Here is a 21,490-nt window from a genome sequence, read left to right as displayed (position 1 = left end):
ACATTATTTGCTAATAGAAAGTCTCAAGATGGATAGTCTGAAACACTCCTATTGCACTCTTTTGAAATAGCCCTATGACAAAGGGGAAGGGAACACACATTACAGGCATGGGTTCCAGCCTGCTTTGCACAAAATCAAAGAGCATTTTGGAAACATTGACAAATATGTCTGTGTTAAAAGGGTTGTAGGCTAGAAAAATTAAGCCTATAACGCACATTGGTCTTAGTGCAGAACATTACAACGTTTGTAACATTGGGCCTCAGTTTGTCCCTTTCCATGGGATTTGCAGGGTGTCAAGAGTTGAAATCTGAATTCCTGTGGACATTTAGAATGTGACGATTGTGTTTCATCAAAGGTTTTGCCCCACTCTGTTGCTCTCCCTCTTCCTGCATTGTTATTTTCTTAAGTGTGTTTCAAAGGTTTTGCCCCACTCTGTTGCTCTCCCTCTTCCTGCATTGTTATTTTCTTAAGTGTGTTTCAAGATGTTCTTACCAGTAGGTTTGGTCTACTTTTCTGATTACTGTACTATGTCCCTCTGCCTTTCTGCTTTATCATGTTAACTGTGCCAACTGTACTTGTGCTCTCTGGTGTGCCCCTACCACTTGGTTACACACCTGCATGATGCTGCCACTAGGTCCCTCCCCTATGTCCTGCTGCTAGGGCACTACTGTGTCCTACGGAGTTTGCAGGTTCCAGTGTGATTTTGTTTGTAAGTGGCTTAGGTGGGTCTCTATAGGTTGTTGGGGGTACTGCCATGCAACTCCATTGCTCTTGCTCACATCAGCCAGATCCATTGTGTCCTCTCCTTCCCACACTGCAAGACCAGGACCTTCCTGAGATGGTCTTGCTGGGATAAATATATTTAAGAAGCAGCCTTCCAAAATCATTTCCATAACTGACAGAACCCCCAAATTCAGGAAGGCCCAAACCTTGGGAAACATATATCATTTTGACACTTTGCCTTTATGTCACTCAAGACAAGGCCATTAGGTTAGAAATGATGTCTCCTTTTCCTGTCTGACTTGGCCTTTGGGAGACACGGCTGGGCTGTCGCGCATTGCTTATAGCTGCACTCTCTGTATGCCTTGGCCTCATTATCGGTGAAGTAAAGTACCTTTGCTGTGCCACTTTCTACACTATGTGAAAAGGCCGGGTCATGCCTGTTTTCTCTCTGGTAGATTCCAGGCTATGATTTTCTAAATGGCCCACCACCATTATGTCTTCTTTTACTCTTTTAATTCACCCCTTTCTATAATGCACTTTCCGACATTCGCTATCTTCCAGTGCCCCAGTGGGACAATTGTTCACCCGGCTTTAGTTCATTTTGCTGTACTAGGCCTCTATATGTCATGTTATGCCTCCTTACATTGAACTGCATTGGCCAGACAATCCTGCACCTTCATTGGTTAGTCTTACCAAGACTACATAGATGGATGTAATTCTACGGCACTCCTTCTCCACTTCTTCTTAATATTTTCTTTTAAGTTCTCATTTTACATAGCCTAAATTTGACTCTGTTACTCTCGGCAGTCAGGCTGGGTAGTGGCTGTACTAATATTCCCAGTTGTGTTTCAGATCATTAATATCAAGCACAAACACTTAGTCTACATGCTTCAAAGGTCCTCTTGAGCATAGCTCAAGCCCATAAGACAACCAGACACTGTTTCGACTACCATAAAAGTGCCCTCACTAGTACAGACACACCATAACTGGCACTCCTAATCTGCATTCTCTCTCCCATCCACTTGTTGCATCAACAAGCACCCAAAACCCCACAAGCGTTACCCATGCTCTCAGCCCAGCAACCCCTCCGCCAAAACTCTCTAGGTTCATCTAACCCCGTGCCCACTTTGCCCCTCCCTTACCTTCTTTTCCTTTTTTCATTTTCCTCCAGAGAACACTGGCGGGGGCACAATGTGCCAAAACCCAGACAGGCCTTGATGCTGTGAAAGTACTATGCTGGGGATGTTTCGCAGTATAAATGATTTCTAGCATAACACAACATTGTGTGATAGTGAACGGAATACTTGCAAGTAGGTGTGTTAGGAAATGGCTACCACTCTCAAGTTTCACTTTTTCATTGTCTATCCTGTCAAAACACTCGAGCTTAATCAGTCTTCAACTTAACCGCCTGATTATGCAAGGCCACTCCCCAGTGCTTCTGAAATGCTGGTTGGCAATGTTTGTCTTCAGAGGCTGCATGAGGTAGCACTATCTTGAGTTGGCAAGGCGATGTACTCTGGTTCCTATATCGCTTAGCATAGAACCTGGGGTTCCAAGGTCTAATCATGGCTACCTTGCTTTGGCAAATTGTTTAACCCTGATCAGATCACTGTTTCTCTCGGTAGATCACTTGGGGTATCTGCCTACGTCGTGAGTGCTTAGAAGCAGAGTGACCCCCATACAACAAGAAAACAATGGGCTGGGGCTGGCAAGATCGAAGCATTTCTTTATTTTGCACCTTCAAAAAATGAGATAACACTAATCCTAAATATATGTATCCTGGCTGGAGAAAAAGCCCCTTCTTTCTATGTAAGGGCAACTATTGAGAAATCACACACATGTTAAGTTTTTAAGCAAGGCCTGTCCTTGTTTCATGTGCGGGTGAAAACTAAATGTGCAGGACAAGGTGCACAAATGCGTCTGTGAATAATGGACTTTTAATATTAAGAATTAGCCAAAGGAATACTTATGCTGGCGTGTGGGAAGAGTCCAAAATTGAGTGTCTGTGAGGAGTAAATAAATACACTGAAGAGAAATGGTTATAGACAGAAGATTTACAGTCACTCCAAGAACACCTCATAGAGGAAAGACTTTCAGGCACAAGCATAACAAAGTCAAGAAAAAAATGAAACACTAACACTCAACAAATATAGTTAAAGTACATTTAAAGAAATTCTTCATAGGTAGATGAACAATTGGGTAAGATTACCAAATGGATACGTAGGGACCTAGTATTGACTGTATTCTAGCCTATAAAAATAATATGTAATTATTATTTTATTGATTGACAAAGTGCTCATACAACTGTTCTCAGATATTGTGCAATCATCAGCGTCAATTATGGACAAACTGCTGCAGAAGAAAGTTTTAGGCCAATTTGTCACATGAATCTGAACCTACAGTATGCCCTCTGTTTATACCGGTCACCAAATAAAATGGCTAGTCAGAGTCTAGAAGACAGTGATGTGTCACTACTACTCACATTACTCCTGAGACTTAACAGAAGAGACCACACCACACCGGCCCTGAAAAGTCTACACTAGCTACCAGTAAAGAAACACATCAATTTCAAAGCCCTCTGGATTACCAATGAATCACTATACAGAGAAGAGGCTAAATTCCTCCATGCAAAAATCACCCGATACCATCCGAGAAGAGATTTAAGATCTAGTCCAAATAAAATTAACAAATTAGCACAACATCTATCCTATGCTTGTCTCCTCACTAACCAAACCAAGATACTTTACGGTATACCAGAGGTCTGGGGGTTCAGCTCCCAACTGCCTGACAACCCTTTCCCCATAATAAACGGAAGACTCAGCCAAGAGCTTGTTAGAACTGTTGTTTATTACAAAAACCAACAAGGATCATACAGGACAATCACAGTTTTCCAGAATCTCCAATTCAACAATTGTGTTACCTGGTTTTGATCCGGAATGTTGTCATCACCTGGGCCCTACCCCAAAAACCTATCACCAGCATTGATAGGGTGTTTGGAGGGGTAGGGATTATAGATCACCTATGTATGTCTTACTCTATTGGACCTCTCACGTCAGGTCGCTGGTCAACCCCTTCCCCATGAAACTATCTATTACATTGTTGCAGGGTCGCAGACTTACCATTGGCCCTTGCCCCCTGCCATCCACACCTGGATGCCGGTTCCCTCATTGGCTGTGAATGGTCTCCTCATGCCTGGGACCCATTTCGGTTCTCAGCCCTCTGTACACCTCTTCAAGGTGATGTGAAATGACTATGTTCCCATTGTATATGTTAGCAATACCACTTTTGCCTATGAAAGTGCTCTCCTCATTGCAACATAGTTATTTTGTCTGTGTGTCTCTTCTTTTCTGGGGGACTGACAACAGTTCATCTTCCCACCTCGGGTGAATACTAATTGCCTAGCTCGACTGCATCACGTGGTTGAGGACCAAAAAAATGAGCTCTTCTCGTCTGCAATTATAAAGATTTATTTGTTTTTCCTGCAGGTGGCTCCTTGTCGTCCCAAGGTTGGAATGTGCTGTTTATCTCTGAGCTTGTCTGTGAGTTCTGGCCTGTCCGCTCAGTGCAGCCTGGTTCTGCTCCTTTTCGTCCCCTGTCCCGTGGCTTGAGGCCTTATGTGATTTTCATTAGACATAAAATATTATTTCTACACACTTATATTGTGCTATGTTTCCTATAGGTTAGTTGTACTTGGTCCTATGAGGCTCCTTATGTACTCCTCTAGTGCCATAGGGTTAGTTGCCATAAGCATCTGAAAGCTTGCTCTGTATTTCTTCGATGACTTGCGTTCCGTGTTTCTGCACTTGGCTAATGAGAAAATAATAAAAGCTTTGACAGTATATATATGTATCTGTCCTCTATTTACAGAACTGTGTAAACATGCTCTTCGTGTAAACAAAGGTGTGATCGTGTCAAGGTGTGTATGGTTGCGAGTGTACTTCATGGCTAACACAGCTACATCGTGGTGTCACTAGTGACTTCAGCACAGTGGGTTTTTCGGCACTTAGTCAATGCTGTCCTTTATGGCGTTCAGATCCATAAAGAAGAGGGTGAGGAGGGTACCACATATTATAGTCGTTGCTTATATTAAAAAAATACTAAATTCACTATACAGAAAGTTGATCATAATGTTCTCGCCTGGAGCTGCCAATTCAAAAACGGTCCTGTGGCACTAGGCCCTAATAAAACAAAAAACTTCCAAGAAACAAAGTGAAACCACTTTGCTAAGAAAGGCGCATCTCAGTTAGCCCCAAATAGGTTGCTAATCTTTAATATATTAGAGATTAGGTATCCAATTTATGTTATAAAGGTAATGATTTTTAAAGAAATATTTTCCAAAGAAATATTTTAGCAGGAATTGTTTAATTCACATTCCTGTAATATTTGCCGCCAAAATTTGTTCATGTAAATCACACAATGAGTTTGCATCTCAAATTGTCCATAATACTCTAGTGCCAATGCATTTCGGAATTAATCCTTCTTCAGGGCGGTATCATAGCAACAAACAATTAATATAGCATGACTTATTACATTGTTAATAGTATATGTACATACAACAGCCATTGTTTAAGGGTTATTACAAAAATCACATACCAATCCGCGAATCACGTCCATTTGTAGAGATAATGAGAAAAGCAAAACGGAATACCAATTAGTTAACTGGAGTAAATGTGCATGTTCAGATCCATAATCACTGTTGAGGCACCTGTATCCATAAATAAATTCACTGGATAAGGTTGTAATGGCTGTTTGAAAGAATATCTCTCTGCATATGTGTCAGTCAGGGTGCACTTGGGGGTTGTCCGAATAATTAGTGACTTTGTGCATTCTTGACTCTTCAGGCCGTCATGTTCGTGGGGATGATGGGTGGGGGGCATTCCTGGGACCCTCTCTTCACCTTACAGAGCCACATGAGTGCCTTAAAACCATGGAAATGTCAGAGGTGCACAGTATAAATCAATGTAACATAACGGGCCTCATTACGACCCAGGCGGTAAGTTACCGCCTGGGCCGTGACTTTACCACCATGGCGTAAACTATGTTTACGCCATGGTGGTTGGCGGATTTACCGCCCCATTCCGACCTTGGCGGGGCGGTAAGTCCCCATTTACCCTTCCCCATTCCCATTTTTGCCCCATAGGGCATAATGGGAGTGGGGAAGGCGTTAATTACGCCACCGTAAATTACGGTGGCGTAATTAACTCCATGGTCCCTTAGCGCCATGGATTTTAACACCTGCTAAAAGCAGGTGTTAAATCCGCCATGGCGCTAAGGGACCTCGTACTCAGGCGGTAAGGGTCGGCGCTGTTTACGCTGCCGTAAACCCCTTACCGCCTGGGTCGTAATGAGGCCCAACATGTGTATTGGTGATGTAATGCTGCAGATAATAATAATAATAATTTGGCATTTATATAGCGCTACGAACCCTCAGGTATCTGAGCGCTGCATATTATTACCCACGGTGTGTGATGCTCATTTATCGACCTAGGAAAGATGAAAGGCTGAGTTTGGCCCCGCCGGGATGCAAACCTGTGTTGGCAGGCTCTGCACGTATGTCAAAGCGAGCGCTCTACTCGCTGTGCCACTTGACCGGCTAGATGTTAAGCTTTGACACATGTGGTGGCTGGTGAATCTTTTAATAGGAGCTGGTGAATCTTTAAATAGAAGCAGCGTCAATATTTGGCACAAATATGTAGCGACCAAGAATAACGAGGGTGTCCGAAGCCATCAAGGAGTTTCTGGGAGGGGTGTGGTTTCTCCCCTTGAGAGCATTTTTTTAAATAATGGGTTAATTGGTTAATTATACGGCACACTTTCTGTGAAGTATTTGGTAAAAAGCCGCACAGTTTGCAATCGGTTTTGTAGAGTAATTCATGAAAAAAGAACAATAGATGCGAATCACCAACAGTGCAAAGAAGCATTTGCCAAAGCATTTTCATGATGCCTTTCTCCACAATATATGCCAGTAAAAACAAACGTTTACACTGGATGCGCCCAAACATTTCCATGCTAGCTCCACCTATATATTCCAGTGTTCCCATATCTGAACTCATGTTTGCTTTGTGCATAAAGCCAGCGATGATACCATAAGAAAACATGTCCAGCTAGCTCTGCCAATATATGCCAGTACCTGCACCTAAGAACATACTCCTGTTGGATTTGCCATTAAAAATGGCATGCCACAATAAAAAACTATGTTCAAACTGGCTTCTACAATGCAGGCCAATCCAGACATGTAATAGCACTGATAGGCAAAAGAAGGTATCAGAGTCCCTCTAACAGCATAAACACAGCCCACTGACCTGCGCTTTTTACGGAGGAGAAATGTCCATATGCATATCAGTCTTTGTCCGACCCAAAGGCAGTCCAGCACCGAAATGCTAGGCAAATCTCCTCTGAACAAGAGTACCTACAGAAACCCCAGACATGTGTTTCAGCCTAATCGGGCCTCATCAGTGAGGTGGAGCTGTGCCTCTCTGAGCACAGTGAGCAAGGGGTCCATGTCTGAATTGCCCTGGTAACTTAGGGTGAGACCCCAAGTGCCTCATAATATGCAAAAGAAGATTTGGGAGTCCCTCTACTGGCATAATCACAGCCCATTGACGTGTTCTTGAGTGGATGACCCCGGGTGAATCAATCATGCTTTAGCTCACTGCGCTTTTCACAGAGGAGACATTTCCATATGCATATCAGTCTATGTCCCACCCAAAGGCAGTCCAGCAACGAAATTCTAGGTAAATCTCCTCTGAACAAGAGTACCAACAGCAACCCCAGAACCCTTGTTTCGGCCTAGTCAGGCCTCATCAGTGAGGTGGAGCTGTGCTTCTCTGAGCACAGTGAGAAGGGGTCCGGATTACACTGGTAATTTAGGGTAGACCCCAAGTACCTCAAACTATGCAGATGAAGGTCTGGGAGTCCCGCGACCGGCACAAACACATCCCATTGACCTGTTCTTGGGTGGATGGCCCCCAGGAGAGTCTCAACCATGCTTTAGCTCACTGTGCTTTTCACAGAGGAGAAATGTACATATGCAGATCAGTCTTTGTCCCACCCAATGTTGTGAGTTCAATTCCTTGATTCCCTCTTCTCCCCTTTCTTTCACACTCTCCTCACCTGAGCTGCTAGAGTCGTTGTCTGTGGTTTGCAGGTGTCGCCTGGTTAGGTAGTCTTTCTCCTTTCTTAGGTGGATATGCTTGTCACGGAAGGAAGCCACAGTGACTGCTTGGGAAACAGCAGTCCTGTGATGCTTTTTCTGGAACCAAGCCGGAGTGAGGGAAAAACCCAAAAAGGGAAAAAAACCTTTGTGGCACGGTAGACTCTTCCTCAATCCTCGCAGACGAGATCTTGATGCAGAATGAGATGATGATGTTGAGAAGATGGCAAGGAGGAGGCATGAAGTAGACAACAACGGAAGGTGAGGAAGCCAGGAGAAACTCCGCTGGGCGTAAGGTGTGGTTAAATCCGCAGACCAGGAGAGAACACAGAAAACACAGCCAGTTAAGTACAAGGAAAGGGATACCAGCACGGGAGGACCGGTATCCAAGCAGAAAGACTGAAAAGAGAGAAACCCAGGGAGAGCAGAGCGAGAGCGGAGCCGTGTCTGGGAAGACGTGGCCCGAGAAAATAATGAGAGGCAGAAAGACCGCCGCGGAGCAGCGGAAGGAGGGAAAAGAAAGACACTTCGCGAGGGCAGCGTAATCCAAAGCTAAGGTAAACAAGACTGACAGTACTAAGGGCGGAGCGTCAGTCTCAAAGGAGCGTAAGAACCCAGAGCCGGAAACATCCAAAGAGGGTTACAACGTAATGTCTGCCGGGGAGGAGGAGGTATATGTACTCCCGGCGGGCACCGCACCTAAAAAGACTAAAGCAGCGTCTTATACTATGAACATAGAGAGAGGACTAAAACTCTCTACCTCTATGCCGCCAACGCCAAAGTGGAAGAATCCGCCAATCTCGGCGGCGGCGGATGACAGTATGCCCCCTCCAGTGCACAGAACACCAGGTTTCCTCAGATGTAAGTGGTGGAACTTGGCACGCAACCGAGGGGCATGTACCTGTGAAGCCGGTTCCCAAGAATCCTCCGACTCAGGGTAACCCTTACAGGACAACAGGTATTCCAAACAGCCTCGGTAAAACCTAGAGTCCCGTATGTTGGAGACTTCATATTTCTCCTTGTCCTGCTTAGGTAAGAGAGTTTGTCGGGGAACAGTTCTGTGATGTGGATCAGCAAAGAGACCCAATTGTTCTGATGTTGATTGATATAACACCTCCAATATTGCTCCAGAGTGGCATTGAGTCGTTCTGTCTGGCCGTTGGATTGTGGATGGAATCCCGAGGAAAGAGCTCTTTCAACACCCAATCGGGTACATAAGGCTGTCCAGAACTTGGAGATGTACTGACTCCCACGATCAGAGATAATCTTATCAGGAAGTCCATGTAATTTGAAAATGTCTCGTGCGAAAACTTCAGCCATCTTAGTTGCAGTTGGGAGTCTCGGAAGAGGAGAGAAATGTGGCAATTTGGAAAACGTGTCCACTGTGACCATAATACAAGTACACGATTCGGACTCAGGAAGATCCACTATAAAATCTGTGGATATAAGCCCCCAAGGACGAGAAGGTATCTCAGCTTGAGTCAGCAGTCCAAGGGGTTTGCCAGACGGATACTTAGTCCTGGCACAAATAGGACAAGTTTTCACATACTCCAAAATCTCTCTTTTTACATTGGGCCAGAGAAAAGATCTCGAGATGAGTTCTAGGATGTTATTCCAACCCCTATGGCCCGCGGTGCTTGATTTGTGGCACCAACTCATGATCTTCTTGCGTAAAGGACCTTTCCGGAATGTACAAATGATTTTAATAGAAAACCCAGTCATCTTTCTCTTGATATAGAGAATTGGGATGCAAGGACAATCGTGGTAGTTCCTGAATGACCGCTGCCTTCACTTCTTGAAGAAAAGATCTGACTAGAGCCAAGATCCGATTCTTGTGAAACAAAGGTTCGATGCTGATCAAGACCTTCTCCTTGCTCGAGTCCTTGCAAGACAATGCGTCAGCCAACCGATTTAATGATCCAGGAATGTAGGTGATCTGAAAATCATATTGAGAAAAAAGGTAGGCCTTCCTTGCCTGTCTGGAATTAGAACATTTCATGTCCTGCAGCACTTTCAAATTCTTATGATCTGTTCTGATTATAAACCGATGTCGGGCACGCATGAGTAAGTGACGCCATTCTTCGCAGGCAAGTTTCATAGCAAGTAACTCTTTTTCAAGAACTGAATAGTTTAGTTGACTGGGAGAGAGAGTCTTAGATAAGTAGGCCACTGGATGTGCCACCCCATTGACTGCCTGAAGTAACACTGCCCCGATAGCGATGGCTGATGCATCGGTCTCCAAGATAAAGGGTTGCGTCTGATCAGGGTGTTGAAGAATCGGCGCAGAACAGAAGAGGCTTTTGAGATGAAGAAAGCTCTTCTCAGTTTCAGCAGACCATTGAAACAGGGAAGCGTTCTTCTTGAGAAGTTGAGTAATGGGAAAAACCACTTCCGAGAAATTAGGGATGAACCTCCTGTAGTAGTTAGAAAGCCCTAGGAATCTCTGCACTTTCTGGACTGAAGTAGGAGCAGGCAAGTTGAGAATGGCGTGAACCTTGTCTTGATCCATGGCTATACCCTCCTCCGACAAAACGTATCCTAGGTATTGCACAGAAGGAACAGCAAATTTGCACTTCTTGGCCTTGACCAACAGTTGGTTTTCTTGAAGACGATCCAAAACCTGAGTGACCTGTAATACGTGTTCCTTCATGTTTGAGGAAAAAAACAAAATATCGTCAAGATATATGATGACTGAAACTGAAAGTATATCGGCAAACATCCTGTCCATGAACCTTTGGAATGTGGCTGGCGCGTTCACCAGTCCGAATGGCATCACCTTACATTCGTATAAGCCAAATGGGGTGCGAAAAGCAGTCTTCCACTCATCTCTCTTGGCTATACGGAGCAAATGGTAAGCGTTCCTAAGGTCGAGTTTAGTAAACACCTTCGCCCCTGCCTCGACGATGTCAGTTATCAGTGGCATCGGGTACCAATCCCGTACTGTGACCCTGTTCAGACCCCTGTAATCTAAACAGGGCCTAAGATCGTTGTTACCTCTTTTCTTGATGAAAAATAAGGGAGCCCCAGCAGGGGACTTTGAGGTCTGAATAAGACCATTCTCCAGGTTAGTATTCAAATACCTTGGCAGCACATGCTTCTCAGTCTGCGTGAGGGAGAACATTCTACCAAACGGAACCAGGGCATTAGGCTCCAAATCGATGGTGCAGTCTTCTGGCCGATGAGGTGGCAGTTTGGCATGAAGACTCTCTTGGAAGACTTCTTCAAAAGCGAACAATAGCTGGGCAGTGCGTGGACATCAATGTGGTTATCCGGGAAGATCTGGACCGACTGAACGTCACCCGACATTCCAAAGGAAGACAGTTTGATGTTCAGTACGGGGAGCAAAAGCTGCTCAACTGATTGTCAGTCCAGTTTATCTGAGGATTGTGCCTACGGAGCCACGTGATACCCAGGATAATGGGGAAATGGGCGGCCCGGATGATATCGAACCTCAAGACTTCAGAGTGTTGATTGATGGTTATGGAAAGATCCTCCGTGGTATGTGTTATGGGACCGGAAGACAAAGGTGACCCGTCTACTCCATCAATTTTCTGACCCTCTTTCCGGGCAATCCTGCGCAGACCCACCTTGTCCACCCACAGGGTATTAACAAAGTTACCCGCCGCTCCACAATCCAGCAGGGCTAAGGACTCGAATAGTTTACCCTCCAGGTTGAGGATCACAGGTATCACCATGAGACTAGAATCCTCCTTGGAGTCGGGTGAGGATACCGAAAGGGAAACGTAGGGGCGATGAAAAGAGCTTGAAAACCCCCGGACACTTGTCCCTATTGGTGCCAAGGGTATTCGTTTCCTGATCTCTTATTGGGCACTTCTGTGCAGTCTTTGAAAAGGTGTTGATCTGAACGACAGTATGCGCACAATCCCTTTTCTCTCCTTCGCCTTCTTTCAGCAGCAGACAGAGGTGCTTTGGAAGCGCCGATTTGAATAGGTTCGTCAGAAGATGCCGCAGAGGGGCGAGCAGGGGAAGAGTGTGAAAAGGGGTCCTATGGCAACCCTGAAACTCTTTGTTTGTGGCGCTCTGTCCTCCTTTCTTGGAGACGATACTCTATATGAAGAGCGGCGGCGAGTAAGTACGAGAAGGTGGGTGAACGAGGAGATCTGGCCAGCTCATCTTTGATCTCTTCCTTCAAGCCCCTCCGGAAAATGGCGTATTGTGCAGATTCAGGCCATCCTGCTCCAGCTGCCAATGTCTTGAAGGAGGAAATATATCACAAAACGTCCAAAGAGCCTTGTCTGACATCCAACAGCTCCTCAAAGGCTGTAAAGGACGGCTCTGGCCGTTCGAAAGTCTGTTTGAGTAGGTTCTGAAACCCAGCAAAATCCTGAAAAATGGCATTACCGCTTGTTACCAATGGGGTTGCCCAGGCTAGCGTGTTTCCGGTCATATTGGATATTAGGAATCCAACCCTGGCCTGATCCGTAGTGAAGGTGCGAGGCCGGAAAGTGAAATAGACTGTACACGCCTCCAAAAACTCTTTCACCTTCGTGGGGGAGCCGTCGAACTTGCCAGAGGAAAGCGCCATGGGTGGTAATTCCAGAGGAGGGTGTTCTCTAGCAGACACCATTTGTTTAAGGAAGGCATTCTCTGTCTTCACTCCCTGTTATTATTGGGACATTGCTCGAAAAGCCTTCCAAAGCTCTTGTACCTGCTCTTCGGCAGACATCTTGAATCCTTTTGGCGTTGCAATCTGTTGTGATTTCAATTCCTTGATTCCCTCTTCTCCCCTTTCTTTCACACTCTCCTAACCTGAGCTGCTGGAGTCGTTGTCTGTGGATTGCAGGTGTCGCCTGTTTAGGTAGTCTTTCTCCTTTCTTACGTGGATATGCTTGTCACGGAAGGAAGCCACAGTGAAAGCTTGGGAAACAGCAGTCCTGTGACGCTTTTTCTGGAACCAAGCCGGAGTAAGGGAAAAACCCAATAAGGGAAAAAGACCTTCATGGCACGGTAGACTCTTCCTCAATCCTCGCAGACGAGATCTTGATGCAGAATTAGATGATGATGTTGAGAAGATGGCACAGAGGAGCCGTGAAGTAGACAACAATGGAAGGTGAGCAAGCCAGGAGAAACTCCGCCGGGCGTAAGGTGTGGTTAAATCCGCAGACCCGGAGAGAACAGAGAAAACACAGCCAGGTAAGTACAAGGAAAGGGATACCAGCACGGGAGGACCGGTATCCAAGCAGAAAGACTGAAAAGAGAGAAACCCAGGGAGAGCAGAGCGAAAGCGGAGCCGTGTCTGGGAAGACGTGGCCCGAGAAAATAATGAGAGTCAGAAAGACCGCCACGGAGCAGCAGAAGGAGAGAAAAGAAAGACACTTTGCGAGGGCAGCGAAGTCCAAAACTAAGGTAAACAAGACTGACAGTACTAAGGGCGGAGCGTCAGTCTCAAACGAGCGTAAGAACCTGGAGCCGGAAACATACAAAGAGGGTTGCAACGCAATGTCTGCCAGGGAGGAGGAGGTATATATACTCCCAGCAGGCACCGCGCCTAAAAAGACTAAAGCAGCGTCTTAGACTATGAACATAGAGAGGGGACTAAAACTCTCTACCTCTATGCCGCCAACGCCAACGCAGAAGAATCCGCCAAACTCGGTGGCGGCGGATGACACCCAAAGGCAGTTCAGCACAGAAATGCTAGGCAATTCTCCTCTGAACAAGAGTACCAACAGCAACCCCAAACACATGTTTCAGCCTAGTCGGGCATCATCAGTGAGGTGGAGCTGTGCCTCTCAGAGCACAGTGGACAAGGGGTCTACATCTTGATTACCATGGTAACTTAGGACCCCAAGTACCTCAAAATATGCAAATGAAGGTCTGGGAGTCCCTCTACTGGCACAAACGCTTCCCATTGACCTGTTCTTGGGTGGATGGCCCGAGGAGAGTCTAAACCATACTTTAGCTCACTGTGCTTTTATCAGAGGAGAAATTTCCAAATGCAAATCAGTCTTTTTCCCACCCAAAGGCAGTCCAGCACTGACATGCTAAGCATATCTCCTCTGAATACGAGTACCAACAGTAACCACAGGCACGTGTTTCGGCCTAGTCGGTCCTCATCTGTGAGGTGGAGCTATGCCTCTCTGAGCACAGTGAGCAAGGGGCCCACATCTGAATCACCTTGGTAACTTAGGGTGAGACCCCAAGTACCTCGAAATATGCAAAAGATGGTCTGGGAGTCCCTCTACCGGCACAGCCCATTAACCTGTTCTTGGGGGGGGGTGGCCCCCGAGAGGGTCTCAACCACGCTTTAGCGCGCTGCGCTTTTCACAGAGGAGAAATTTCCATATGCATATCAGTCTTTGTCCCACCCAAAGGCAGGCCAGCACTAAAATGCTAGGCAAATCTCCTCTGAACAAGAGTACCATCAGCAACCCCAGACACGTGTTCCAGCCTAGCCGGGTCTCATCAGTGGAGTGGAGCTGTGCCTCTCTGAGCACACTGAGCAAGGGGTCCACGTCTGGATTACCATGGTGACATAGGGTGAGACCCCAAGTACCTCAAAATATGCAAAAGACGTTCTGGGAGTCCCTCTACCAGTACTGAACCCAGCCCATTGACCTGTTCATGGGTGGAGGGCCCCTGAGAGATTTTCATCCACAATTTAGCTCACTGCATTTTTCACGGAGGAGAAATGTCCTTATGCATATTTTTAGACTAATATGCATAGGGACATTTGTCTCACCCAAAGGCAGTCCAGCACCAAAATGTTAGGCAAATCTCCTCTGAACAAGAATACCCAGAGCAACCCAAGATATGTGTTTTTCGGGCTAGTCGGGCATCATCAGTGAGGTGGAGCTGTGCCTCTCTGAGCACAGTGAGCAAGGGTTCCACTTCTGGATTATCCTGGTAGTTTAGGGTGAGTCCCCAAGTACCTCAAAATATGCAAAACAAGGTCTGGAAGTCCCTCTACCTGGCACAAACACGTCCCATTGACCTGTTCTTGGTTGGATGGCCCCCGGGAGAGTCTCAACCATGCTTTTGCTCACTGCTCTTTTCACAGAGGGGAAATTTCCATATGCATATCAGTCTTTGTTCCACCCAAAGGCAGTCCAGCACCGAAATGCTAGGCAAATGAGAGTCACAGCTCCATCTCACTGATGAGGCCCAACAAGGCTGAAACACGTGTCTGGGGTTGCTGTTGGTACTCTTGTTCAGAATACAATTGCCATAGCATTTCGGTGCTGGACTGCCCATGTGGGTGGGACAACGACTGATATGCAAATAGATATTTCCCTTCTGTGAAATGTACAGTGAGCTAAAGTGTGGCTGCGGAGTCTTGAGTAGGTACCTTCCCAAAGAACAGGTAATTTAGTTGTGTTCGTTCTTGCAGAGGGGTGCCTATGGCAATGTTTTGATTAAGAGACTTAGGTTTAATCACCCTAAATTTCCTAGGTTCATCCAGACGTGGACCCCTTGCTCACTGTGCTCAGACAGGCACGCTCCACCTCACTGATGAGACCCAACAAAGCCTAAACACGTGTCTGGGGTTGCTGTTGGAAATCTTGTTCAGAAGAGAAATGCCATAGCATTTCGGTGCTGGTCTGCCCATGTGGGTGGGACAAAGACCAATATGCAAATGCAAATGTCCCTTCTGTGAAAGGTACAGTGAGCTAAAGTCTGGCTGTGGACTCTCGAGTGGGTGCCTTCCCTAATAACAGGTAATTTAGCCATGTTTGTTCTCGCAGAGGGGCACCTATTACTATTTTTCTAACGTAAATAACACTGATCATGTTTGCTTTATATATAATAGATGCCCTATAAAAATGTCATGCCACAGGAAGAAATAGCTAAATTGTCTGTGCCAACTTGCCAGTCTGGCCAAATAATATCACTTATTATGCTTGCTTCATCATAGCTAGATACCCAGCAAAACATTTCATGCTACAGTAAAAGAAATAGCTGGACTGTTTGCACCAAAATTCCGGTCTAGCCATGTAATAAAATTTATCATGCTTGTTTTATCATAGATGCCCTGTCAAAAATATTATGACACAATAAGAAATGGGTAGTCTGGCTACACCAAAATGCCAACCTAGCTACGTAATAACACTTATCATGATTGCTTTTCAAAGATGCCTAGTAAAAAATGTCATGCAGCAATGAGAAATGGCTAGATGGGATACATTAAAATGTCAATCTATACATGTAATAACAGTTAGCATGCTTTCTATATCAATCATACTGCAAGTATGATACGTGTTATTAAGTGGCTAGACTGGCATTTTGGTGTAACCAGTTTAGCCACTTCTTACTCTGGCATCACATTTCTTTACTGGGCATCTATGATATCATGTCATAGACACCCAGTAAATAAATTACATGCTACAGTAAGAAATGGCTAGATTGGTTGCACCAAAATTCCAGTCTAGCCACATAATAACACGTTTCATGCTTGCTGAAAGCAAGCATGCTCATTCAAACACACATTTATGCAGCATTTGATCGCTCTTTCAAACAGGCAGGTCAGCACTGTCTGCCCATTAAAGATGAGCCACCCCTGTGTTTAACACCTACCCAAAAGTATTGCACTTCTGGAAAGAGGACCACTCAAGAAGACCGTCCACTCTTAGTCTGAAGATGGAGCTGTTCAGTGACAGTTCCACGTTGTTCTTCTTGGAGAAAGGATTTAAGCTGATGATGGTTGTGGCTTGTGGGTGCAATGAGACTGGTATTAAAAGGTCGACAAACAAAAAGTCATAACGCACTTAACATTTGCAGAAAGGAAATACTGAGACTCCCAGAGATCAATAGGCGTACGTTCTATACTCAAGGAAAAAAAAATCCGATTGGGTAAGAACAAGGTACTTGACTAAATGCTTGTCTTTCTTGATCGTGCCCTAAACCTCGACTAATGACCATTACACAAAAATGTCTCACACCTTTCATTCTACATGATCTCTCACCTCTCCTCCCACCCCCTTGCCATCACTTCTGTGCCTTTTTTCACGCTTCAAAGATGGACAAGTTGCTGCTCAAGGAAAAGGACAACCAGCTGTCCACCAGTAGCAAAGAAGGGTTAATAAAAGGTAGGAAAGTTTAAGCACCATTCCTACTTCAATTGATCTAACCGAATTACGAGTAAGACAATATTGATGTAACCGTTACATTGCACAAGGCTGGCTCAGGTATTGGATCCGTATTTGCGAGTATGCATTCTGATAAAGGTCTACCTTTCAATTGTACCTCGTGCTATTCAATAAAACATAATTTTAAAAACATTTAGAAACTGTACCTGGCACCCAGTGGAATCAGTCAACAGACGTAATACCACCACCTGCGCTTCAGAGATCCCTCTATGAAAATATGTTGTAACTGTTAGAAGTGAAATTCAGCAGTGATCTGTATTTAAACACCTGTTTGCTGAAGTGGTAGTGGAAACTGCAATGTGAATTAACCATTATTGGGCATGGCGCAGTTGATTAGCGACAATGTATTTTTTGTCAAACTTTACTAAAAGTCGAACATGCATGGGCGTAATTATAGGGGGAGCAGGGGGTTTCCCCCGCCCCCAAACTTCTGTGGCATGCCTTTTTGTCCCCCCCCAACTTTTGGAGTGAGGACAGGGGGGCCGCAATCATCAATTATGTAATTGGACAATTCAAGCCCGGCTGGGGTGCCCAGCAAGGCATGTGCTGTCTCATTACATAATGCTGAAATGTCTGGCAGCCGCGCTGCAACACATTCAAAGCCAGGATGCCTTGCATGGCTCAGTCACTCACCCTGGCTGCCCTGACTCAAAGTCAGCAGCCAGGGTGCTGAACTGGGTGTTGCAGGGACTGGCACATGTGTTGCCACGTTAGCAGCAGCACTTCCAGGGGCCTCCGCAAAGAGAATCACTTTATGGCTTTGTGTTTGTGCGACATACAGACAGAACTAGGAAGCTTGTTCAGCTTGCTGATTTCTGTCTGGAGGTGAGAGAGTGAGAAGAGGTTAGGTCGGTGTAACATGAGACATGGCCAAGGCGGCATTTGAAAGCAGAGCAGAGGTACTTTTTTATTATTATTATTTTTAATTGTGTTTGTGTATGTTTGTTGGGGGCTGCGATGTGGGCTAACCCTAGTGAGGGCGCGTGTCACATTTGGACAATGTGAGCAGAGCTCACAGTACACGTTAAGGCCCAACGCATGAAGACAACCTAACAATAACAAATGGTGCATTCTATGTGGCAAGCCACAGCTCTGCAACGCCTCTAAAATTAGTCTTGCCACTTTTCAGATGCTACTACAGCACCACCATCCTAACTTCAAAATGAAGTTGGCGGAAGGTTCCCCAAGTAGAGTGGAAAGAGTCAAGCTGAGAAAACCTGTGACCCAAAACTGTCGTTCTCTGCAAATTCTGTGAAATGAATTGGAGTGCTATACGCCTTCGAAACATGGTAAACTTTTGTTAAGCAGTTTTTGCTCTAGGTGCGCAGAAGGAACCGTATAGGATTTTTTGCTAAAAGCACGCTTTAAGGAGCCCTGTATAACATTTTCCCCTGCCGCCAAAAATAATCTTCACCAAACTGACAAAAAGTATTTCGAGTTTTGCAGACAATTTTTCAAGATGGTTTGGTGCAAATTAGTAAATGGGTGTCATGGTTCAGGTTACATGGCACCAAAAACTTCTTCACTTATCAAACTAAGAAGGGGAGTATCCAGCATTGTTAGAGTGGGAGGTGTGGGGGGTGAGCAACGAAATGTAGTGTGTGGAATTCCACATGGTCTCATTGGCGCCCCCAAACCGCCCACACCTGCCCCAATCTACTTTTTTGGTAACATTAGGGGAACATGGCATTTAACACACAACAACAACAATAAAACTGCAGGGTCATGCCAGATGCAGGAAACTCATCTATTAGAGCTCTGTCAAAGCCCTCTGAGGCAAAATGCATGCAAACGTCTTAATTATTATAATCATTGCACCAACAGAAGTGACTTCACAGAAAAGGACATTGCAAGGCGCATCATCAGTCCTTGATACTTGGAGGCACCATGGAAGTGACTTTAGAATAAGCTGCCATAAATAAGGCAAGTGACATATAACGCTGTGGTACAAATTACCTAAATTGCACTTTTGTTATATGTGGAGCAACTCTATAGTTATTAGGCTTTTCCATAATAATAGCATGATACATTAACATAAGCTTTGAAGTGAATCAGAGTCACTTGCAGAGCTGCAGATAAGGTACAATGTGATTACATGATTTGCTCAGTATCACACAATTGGTTAAATGGTGAAACTGGGAATTGGACAATTTAAGCGACCGCGCACATTTTTCCAGGTTTAGTTGATATAGATATTTATTAAGGTTTTGCTTTACATTTCATGTGCTTACATAATTATTTATAGCAATGCTTTGGAAGCAAACCACATTACATTATAACTAGCCTTTCATAGTAAACTAGCCATACACTAGATACATTGTCATAGAAATATGTTGAGCAATGGGAGTATGGCTTTAGTTTTATTCAGCCCATCCTGCATGCATAGTCACAATAGCATCATGTACATTAATGTGACCCTAACAAATCCCTCTTGGGTTTTAAAGCAATAGTAATTATTTCATAAATCATGCAACATTATGCACCGTTGTCACTTCTGATCACTCCCTCCCATTCACATTTCTAAAGGGACAAAAGTCCCTGCTAATAGTACCCCCCTCCTTCCCATCAGTGCCTAATCGCTCACATTGTAATGCTCTGTTGATACAGAGCAACAGGAGGACCCTCTGCTGCCCGTAGCTCCTTGGGACATTGTCCTGGCAGCGGGACACCTCTACCATTCGGAATGGGTAAGGTGTCCTGCTGCCAGGACAATGAACGTGCTGAGCAGGAATTGCTCAGCACACATTGTCCTGCCAGCAGGACACCTTTGCTGTTGGGCACCCTCTTTGATATGCCAAACGGGAGAGGTGTCCCAATGACAAATTTCCCGGTCTGGCTCTTAAAAGAGCCACAGGGGGCAGCTTATCACCTCTGCCTCTCCCGCTTGGTACTCCACTGCTTTCAGCCATTTGAAAACAGGAAAACATACCTTACTTTTAATCAGTCTGAATAGTGAAGAAAAATCTATCAGCACGTACACATATAAGGTGCTGTGCAGAACCCAAGTTTGTAGATATATGGCATTTAAAAGTTGATACCAAGCATACATGGTCACCCACTGCACTGCATTGATCGACGGCTTCTGCCTTTGAATGAATGGAAAAAGGGAATTGCTGACATTCCAGTGAATCTGTTGCTTTCAGCCATGGCTTTATAGTTCAGCTAGGTCAAGTTAATTTAGCCCAAAGTTTCAGGGGGTGATAAAGTCTGGTCTGCTCAATGGACATTGTGCCACTGTTTCCATGTGTTATTGTATATGTACATATAAATGTTGTGTGCACACAGTGTATGTCAATGGAGGTGCTGGGTGCATTTGTGTGTGAGTGAGAGTGTATGCAAGCATACGTGTGTTGACCTTTGTGTCTGAATGAATGATAAATAATGCTTTGTTTGTATGTTCTATTGGAATTAAGTTTGTGAATGTTATGTTGTGTCAGTGGGTGCATGGCAGACCGGCTGGAGATGTGAGGGAGCCCAATTTCTTATTTTTTTTATTATCTAAATAAACAAATCTCATAAAAACTTTAGATTCAAATTTCAACTAGGTACTAAGAAGAGAGTAGAATTACAAACATTTCGAAGGAACCAGAAGGCAAAAAAACAAACACGCATCAAAAAGCAAGGAAAGCACCAAGGTACAGTGGTGGACTTCCAATCAGGAAAGAGAATAACGATCTTAAAATAATCAGAACAAAGAAACCTCCATGCTCAACATCCTGCTTTCAGTGAATAAATTGAAGACCAAGTGATCCTTCTCCTGTAACTTAAGGAGGACAATTTCCAGGAAAGCCAAAAGGGCTAGCATGAGGGATATCCAGTTTCCTTGGAGCAGCTTCAGCCACCAATCCTCTGAAGTTCGTGTGGTATATTTTGTGAAGAATTTACCCAACCATCTGTCACGTTCTTGTTTTCGATTAGGCAAAACATGATTAGATGAAATAGGGTTTCTTTCTGGTCCCCACATATTCTGCAGCTATAGTCGCTGAAGTTTACTGCCTTCCTTGCTTCCGTCGTTCTTTAGTTGACATTAGGTTCATATTGAAATGAATTGAATTTTAAAGATAGGTCACCAGTCTTATGAAAGTTATAACAGAGCATCACTAATGGAACTTAGTGGTGTAGTAGTCTAGTGTTATCCCTCAGGGATTTAGGTTGTTTGACCGAGGTACAAAATCACAGTGAAATTGACGGTAGTCATTTTCGCGGGGAATATGTTTTTACCTAGGTACAGTACACCCATAAATCCCCTACTTACCTTTTCTCTATCCACCGCCTCTCCTGTACCCAGTAATGTCAGATCCATCGATCTAACGCAGGTCGGATCTGATGCTGCAGGGTTCCTTTTTCTTAATTTGTTTTGTTGGGTCCCTGCCACCAGTGCTGAGGAAGCAGAGGACACCGCCGCAACCGCTGCAGTAAAAAAATACTGAACATGGGGGTGGAGGGCGGGGACACCCTCGCAACCCCAGCTCTTCATGTTCGGTATCTTCGTTTTTGAACTAATGGTGGT

Source organism: Ambystoma mexicanum, chromosome 7q (genome assembly GCF_040938575.1).
Source record: "Ambystoma mexicanum isolate Mex_15411 chromosome 7q, UKY_AmexF1_1, whole genome shotgun sequence".
In the NCBI taxonomy this organism is placed as follows: Eukaryota; Metazoa; Chordata; class Amphibia; order Caudata; family Ambystomatidae; genus Ambystoma; species Ambystoma mexicanum.
The sequence above is the reverse complement of the archived record's forward strand: the minus strand, read 5'-3'. Positions refer to the sequence as shown.